The 7,811-nt window shown below is 41.9% G+C and overlaps 1 protein-coding gene across 2 annotated transcripts in view; it reads right to left on the bottom strand.

The window, feature by feature from the left end:
• Positions 1–2,193, bottom strand: part of THSD4 (thrombospondin type 1 domain containing 4) — a 1,878,668-nt gene extending 1,876,475 nt beyond the window's left edge. The window contains exon 1 of one of the 2 annotated variants that reach the window (XM_069222360.1): positions 1,943–2,193. The gene's annotated coding sequence lies outside the window, so the exon portion shown is untranslated. The remainder of the gene's footprint in view (positions 1–1,942) is intronic. The other variant, XM_069222359.1, reaches the window with a different exon arrangement.
• Positions 2,194–7,811: the final 5,618 nt, after the last annotated feature.

The following is a 7,811-nucleotide window of genomic DNA, read 5'->3' on the forward strand; positions in this document are numbered from 1 at the left end:
TCCCATACCTGGCATAGCTGCCTGTTTTGTGTCTAGTACTCCGTCTTTCAATGTTACTGAACCGGAGGCTCCATTTTTCTCACAGGTACCGTGTTCACGGCCCTGTTCTAGTCTACACCTTTAGTTTGCCATGAACGTGCTCCTCATGGCAATTAGACATAGTAGCCTGAAATGCAGCGCTCCAAGCTACAATAACAGAAAAAGCAGATGGGTTTTCTGATGCACATTAATCATGCACGTGACTGATAAGGTGATGCCATCTTTCTGCAGCAGAAAGCTAGAGGTGTGTTCAAGCAAACTATGTAGGCTCGCTGCCATTTAAAATACTGCTTGAGGACATTGAGTACTGTAAAATTAAGGTACGTAAAATAGCTTTTTTATTATGCTCTGTTCACCTGCCTGTTCACTCTGCCACTACTAACATCAATCAGGAGAAAGGGTCAACTCTCATACCATTCAGTAGAGCTGAGAAACATCTACGGCCTTTCTCTCTGTATTGCCAAGTAATGCCCATGCTACAAAAACAAGTCATTGGCCTAAAACGAGTCCCAAAGTGAGTAAATTAGCGTTAACACAAGCATCAACAAAAGATTTGTGAAACATACTTTGAGCTTCACATCTATCATCTGTGGATATAGGAAGCTTTGGAAAATCTGCGGTGTTTTCGTCAGCACTAAAACATAAGGCCTAATGATTAACTTGTTACCAGGTAGCATTAAGGTGCATCACGACGTGACGCACCAGAGGGGCCTCTCGGTGAGATTCTACAGCTAGAAGCATCGCCTATGCAGGCATTGTTGGTCAGCTACTGTAGGGATTACTGCGGGAGGTAGTTATGTTGACTGACTAAGCAAATCTGTGGCGGGAACATAAAGGAAACAGGTACCTTTCACGCTTCGCTGAATAAGGTCAGCAGACCATCAAACCTGTAATCTGCAAAGCCCACGTACTCATGTTTGTGGGTGACATTCTTTCAAATCATGATGCTTAGAGAGAGCAACACGTTTGGTGAATTTCCGAAATTCCCATTGAGAAAAGTGTGAGTGAGCGAGTGAGAGAGATCGATTTCTTTTAATTTGGGGGGCTTCCTAGGTTGACAGAATGCTGAACTGCAGGACGGCAGTGCTAAAACTGATAATATCACGTTGAAAAGCTACCGTGACCAGAAGAGCTTCCAATCACTGGAGCTGTTCACCCACTACCTGTATTAACATATTAAGCAGCCTCCATACAGCAAGATTTGGATTTCCCGCCATCCATAAACATACATTAAACAGGTATGTGGCTTGCGTACCGCTGAGCTTAAAAAGTACTCTAAAGTATAAAGTAGACATGCACGTGTTTGTAAAGCGCATCGCAGCCTCTGCCAACAAATGCACGTGTGTGAATGTCTGCGTGCGGCTGTATATACCTGTCTGCATGTTTGTGCATGTATGTGCACGTTTGTGTCTCTGCGTACATGCGTGGCTGGGTGCTTTTTACCTGGGTTTCCGTACATACAGGTAACTGTTCGTTTCTCACTCGTTTTACTACTCAAATACCAATAAAATGCTCGACCGGATAGGTATTTGGATCGCTTTGCTCATTAAATATATACTTTGAAAGGGCAACACGTATGCACAGTTCTAAATCATGTTTAGCGAAAAGCAGTTCCCCTTTGCAACGATTTAACTGGACGCATCTAAAAAAAACAAATTACTGAAGTGAAATCTACAATATCCCGTTAATTAAAGCGCAATACGTTTCCGTTCACCACCACCAAGGGGCTGCGGCGCCCTCGCGGTGCGAGGCAGCCCCATGCTGCGCGGTAGTGCACGTGAACTCAATCAAGCCATGTGCGAGGAGCGATCCTGACAGGGAAAAGGGCTACATCACGGCAACATGCGTCTGCACTACAACGAGCAAGGTCAACATGGTGTAAAGTGCATCATGTGTACAGTACCTGGTCCCTGAGAGTGCAAAGCCAGTGTCCGCGGGTATTTGGAGAGTCACAACACCATTCCAAACAGTGCCAAAAAATGATGGCCCCTTAGTAAAAAAAACATCCAAAGAACAAAAATACAAATGCCAGACTGATCTCCTTGAGAGAGGACGCGTCCAGGGAGCGTAGTCACATGGGAAGTTTGCTGTCCCCTCTTGGAGCCATGCAGGTTCGCTCCAGTTCCCTGGCAACTCCACGCTGCGGGGACTTGGGAATGCTCCGATGGCTCAGCCTCGGCCGCTTTCCTTTCCTTTCTTAAAACCCTTTTGTTTATTGGGAAACGTGCTGTCAGTGTTGTCAACTACTGTGTAAGGAACGTGAATGGGTAAGATGCGAGCTGATTTCATACTGGTGCTGCCGCCGTGTGGCCGTTAGCGAGCACCACACCGTGGTGAAAATACTCCGCTGTGGTAAGAGCAGACCGGCACGCTTTCAGGAGCGGCGTGATTACATTTGGGTTCCCAAGCAATGCACGATGGAGCAGTGCTTGAAGTAGAAAACTTTTAGTCGAGAACCCATAATTTGTTGGGGAGGTGGTGTTGACAAAAAAGAGGCGCAGTTTAGTGGGGCGGAGTCACGGAAATCAGTCTGGCAATCAACTTATAAATCTATTTTTTTAAATAACTGGGCCAAAGAGAAATCGTCAAGGAAAAACGTGACAGTAAATCTTAATTGGTTGCAAAAGCTGCATTTTAAAATATCTTATGGGATTAAGGCACCTGCTACGGAGAGCTTTGTGTGCCAAGTGAATCGTAGTGAATAATAATAACGTTAAGTTAATTCTGGTGGTCAATGCACTTGGAAAGATCAGTGTTTTGTCTAGTCACAGTGTTGACACATAAATTAGCACAGAAGATTATTGTGTCTCCTGAAAGCACACTGTGTACCATGCAGACAAGAGACTTTTATTTTATGCAACTAGGTAAATGTGTTATTGATTTTGACACATGAATCCTTTTATTATTTCCAGTTCATTCATTGCACTTGTTTGAATGTAGCACCATGAGCTATGAACCATCATCAAGGAACTGCATGCAAACAGCAAGGCACGGGTTTAGAACATTATTTTTTTCCTCAATCTGTTGTTATTATAGGGCTGCTGAAAAAGGTTTATTTGGGTAGTAATAAAGTTTTATTAGTGCAGGCAACCACAAGCACTACATTACGTTTTAAATTCTGACTTTGTTCCCCCCCCGCCACCCACTCAACATATAATCCCTACAAATAAAGAAGATGTGTGATACCTAAAAACCCTAATTGTGTTATGTAACATCATGTACATTGGTTTACACACTTGTGTAATTTATTGTCAATGCATAATGTGTTAGTGTGTTGTAAAGCACCCTGACAATCCGCATCGGGATGATCAGAGCTATAAAAGAACTAAAAAAAAAAATGAGTAAGCGCTATTTAAATTTTATATTTGTGTAAATATGGGTAAAGACCAATACATCTGACATTCTTGCAGCGCATTCATATCTCTTGCATACAGGGATTGAACAAAGTGAAAGCCTGCCTACAAAACATAGTATCCTTCAACTACTTGTTAAATGGTTACAAGCTGTGTGCCTTTGTTTTAGGCTACAGATAGCTCTCAGTCAGGATTATACTGAAGTAAAGGAGAGCTAATGGCTCTTTAAACTCAGCCTTTGTTTTGGGTCCAGCTGGAATTTAAAACAAAAAAGCCTCCCTTGCCACCTGCACTTTGCTGGAAAGCAGACACTGTGCGGACGCAGCTGAATTGTGTCCTAGTGTTGACAAATTACACTAGGATAAATTCAGCATGTATTACTGGGGCCAAATGGATGCCCAGTCCGGATCAATAATAGCTGACAGATCCCAGATCCGACTAGATCGCCCTTCGTTCCAGCACTAGTGAGGGGTGTACACAATGAAAGAGATTAAACATGGAAAAGCAGCCCTTCATTATTTTCATTTAAAGCTGGTACCAAAAGTGAAAGTGCACACATTGTTTCTGTTGCTTGAACACTGGATTATTCCGCCTACATATATTGTACATTTCTTTAATGTACATGCATGATCATTTGGCTAATGCTGTGCATATTTGCATGGGTGTACTAATTGAATATATGTGTACTAAAAGACGACACAGAAAACTGTAATTCTGATTGCATTGTGGGCGTGGTCAGTAAGCATGGAGGCGGGGTCAAAAACATGGCTAAAAAGAACAAAATATTCCATTACTATTTTGTTGGTCTTTCACTTTCTGGTAACTGCATATAAAATAAAGCACATCCTAAATGAAAACCAAATACAAGCTAAACTAATCATTGTCAAAATGCACTATTAAGTTAAGTGTAAGATAGGCTTCTACAAAATGTGCTAAAAGGTTTAGGTGTCAGCGAGACCGGATCCTCGGGGTTTGCACCTGTTCCCAATATGTCTACCTCTTGGCAGCTCCAAACTCTACTAGCTGTCATAGCACAGAGTTAAAGAATGGCCAAGTGGGGGATGGGGTTTTAGGTTGGGAACAGCAGGGAAGGAGACCTGTGGAAACAAGAGTTAAGAACACAATAGCAAGGTTATTCACATTAATCTTCATGAACTTTGTTTTAATTATCTATGCTCTAATAACACGAGAGATCAAGAACTTTTCAATAAGTGACCTTTTTATAATCATGTACTCTGAACATTGAACTCTCTCAAGTTTTTCCTTAGAATAGCAATTACGTCATAACAAGAATCAATGAGTACATACGTTCCCAAAGAATTAACTGCTATATGATTCATGAATGATACTGTAGAATAGGCAAACTGGCTAAACTTGTTTTTGTTCTAGAAAGATCACACTCTGTTTGATATGATTTCAAGATTCAATTGCCTGAAAATTATTGCGCACCTTAATGCTAGACTGCGCATCAAGACTCAAATACCTGGAATGATCGCCCACTCTGCCCATCTGAAATGCAAAGATTAATTGCCAAGAATGAATCGCGCATACTGTTGCCGATTCAAACATCAAGATTCAAATGCATCAAAAGGATCGCGCACTGTGCTGATCCAAACTGCAAAAGGTTAAATGCCATGAATGATTCGCGCACACTGTTGCCAATTCAATCATCAAGATTCAAATGCCTCGAAATGATCGCGTACTCTGCCGATCCGAACTGCAAGAGTTAATTGTCAAGAATGAATCGCGCACACTGTTGCCGATTCAACCATCAAGATTCGAATGCTTCGAAATGATCGTGCACTCTGCCGATCCAAACTGCAAGGGTTAATTGCCAAGAATGAATCACGCACACTGTTGTTGATTCAACCATCAAGGTTCATATGCCTCGAAATGATTGCGCACTCTGCCGATCGGAACTGCAAGGGTTAATTGCCAAGAATGAATCGCGCACACTGTTGCCGATTCGACCATCAAGATTCAAATGCCTCAAAATGATCGTGCACACTGTAAATCACAAGACCAAAACTCAAAAGTTTCTAGAAACTGAGTCGAGGGATTACCTCGACCTCCACCTTACAGCCCTGCTTGAAGATCAGTGAAATAATGAGGACAGGACCAGGTAAATGCCTAAGTAGGCCTCCGGAACAGGAGTTCAGGAAAATGCTGCTGCTCTGCACCAGAACCTCTGAATAGTGAGCACGTGGAGCTGGGCTGGGTCGCTTAAATAGACCCAAGCCCGCCCACATGCCACACCCAGCCAGGCTGCAGGAAAGGCTTGAAAATGAACAATACATTATAAACATCATTAATGACATTTCAAGATAAATACCTGCAATGCAAAAGGTTAATATACAATATCAACACATAATTCATGAATTATTACATTGCATAAGGTTTGTAATTTTGCATTATGCTGCCCATAGAGCGCGCACTGTCCTGGTGTGTTCATTAGGTACAAAATAAAAAAGTACTTCCAAAATCTTGTTTTTGAACTACACAATCAGACTAAGTGCAAATATTTTATCACTGTTTTTCATTTAAAGCACTGCATTCAATAATGAAGCTTCATGTGACTCCCTCAATTAAAGTCAATTCTGGTTTCCAAGCAGCCTTTACATTTGCAGATTAACCAAATGCCCACATTGACATTTCTCACAGGCAACAGACATCCTGGAAAAAAGGCTTGTTTCTTGTTTAGCTGTAAAATGAATTCATCCTGATCTGATTCTTCATCGTGTGTCAAAGACTTCCTAGATCCTGCGGATCTCTGCTCTGTGTTATTAGAAGGATACAAATCCCTCTTTCTGGTACTTTTTCTGGCTTTGTTCTCATTCTCTTGTGAAATTGCAGGAAACAATTTAATTCCCTGTAAAGTCTCTGTTCTCCAAAATTTCTGATCACTATCCCATCTAGCCTCTGATAGTGTCTTCTCAGCTTTCCTCATTCGTCTCTCAAATTTTAATTGCTGTTGCCGTCTAGCCACTAGTTCCCAAATTTCTAAAGCTTTGAACTGTGCTGGTCTTGTTGGAGGTTTCAAATAATGTAATACTCTGCTCAAATTCTCTAGGCTCCTCAAATTAAATGTTCCATGGGCAGGAAACACTAAGCTCCCATCCTTCTCTGTCACTTTGCACTATTGTTCCAGCCAAAGACATGGCACAGCACCCTGCTCTTCAAATACAATGTAGGCGGGTGTACCTTCTGGTGGTGCAATTTCTCCTTTTCTCGTTGGAATATACATATCTCCCCTTAGGGCACTCTTTAAAGCTTTGAAAAATGTAATCTTCAGTCACTTTACACTATTCTCAATCAAATCAGAAAGTGACTTTCAATCCCAAATCCTTTTCGCCGACCTTTTCAACCAATGATGCTTCACGGTTGTCCGCCAATCCATGCGTGACCCTTCTCACTAACCGACCTATCCCAGCACGGCTCTAAGGATGACACACTCATACGTACAGCAGATGACAAAGTCTTTCAGCTTGTCCTCCTAAACTCAGTCTCATGCAAAACGAATACAAAATTATTGCGAGCACTAAACAAAATCAAAGCCCAATTTGTCCGTTTACTACAGGTAGGTGACACAATCACTTCAGGAACCTTACGGATTTTTTACTGACGGCTTTTCACTGTAGTAGCTACTCTTTCTTTCTCAGTTTCCCTGATTCACAAGCAAAATTCGACCCGCAAATTTCACTCTCAACTGATCAGTGGATCTGTCCTGGTGCACATAGGACTCGCCAGATCTCAGTCGAAAAACCTTTCACTCACTTTAACACACACTCTTGAGTTTGTTAACCATGCCCGTTTAGCCTATTAAACCAGACAAATTACAACAATAAACCAAGTATCTCATACACTTTTCAATATACTCCAGAGTCTTAGACCTCGCAGGGTCTGTATACCAATAACCACCTGGACAGTTTTTGAGCACAAAGTGCCACATACATGTGAAGTTCGATGACTTCCCTACTCTCACACTTTGGAGTACACAAGCTCCTTCAACAACTTAATTTGGAGTACACAAGCTCCCTAAACCCTCACAAACATCACAATTCACCTGCGATTTGCATAAACTGTGCAAGCGCAAAACCTATTCCATTCATACTTTCAGTAGAACACCGAGTACATCTTCAAACAATCATTGGCAAGCTCCAAGCTTCTGGGAAATTCATCCTAAGTTCTCATGGACACATTTTGTCTCCATTTTGTATAATCAAATCTGAAAATCTGAACTTTCACCAATTTTTCTTACCCAATCTGCAAATTATTTTCTCTCTAGGGGACTGACCATTACCCCACTACATTCACTGGGTACCTGCTATTTCGCAAGGGGAAACTTTTGTAGTGGCTTTCTAAGGATGCGCAACCATCCTACTCCCTTACCTTCTCTAGAGGGCAAATGCAATTTTGCCT

Source organism: Pleurodeles waltl, chromosome 3_1 (genome assembly GCF_031143425.1).
Source record: "Pleurodeles waltl isolate 20211129_DDA chromosome 3_1, aPleWal1.hap1.20221129, whole genome shotgun sequence".
Taxonomy (NCBI): domain Eukaryota; kingdom Metazoa; phylum Chordata; class Amphibia; order Caudata; family Salamandridae; genus Pleurodeles; species Pleurodeles waltl.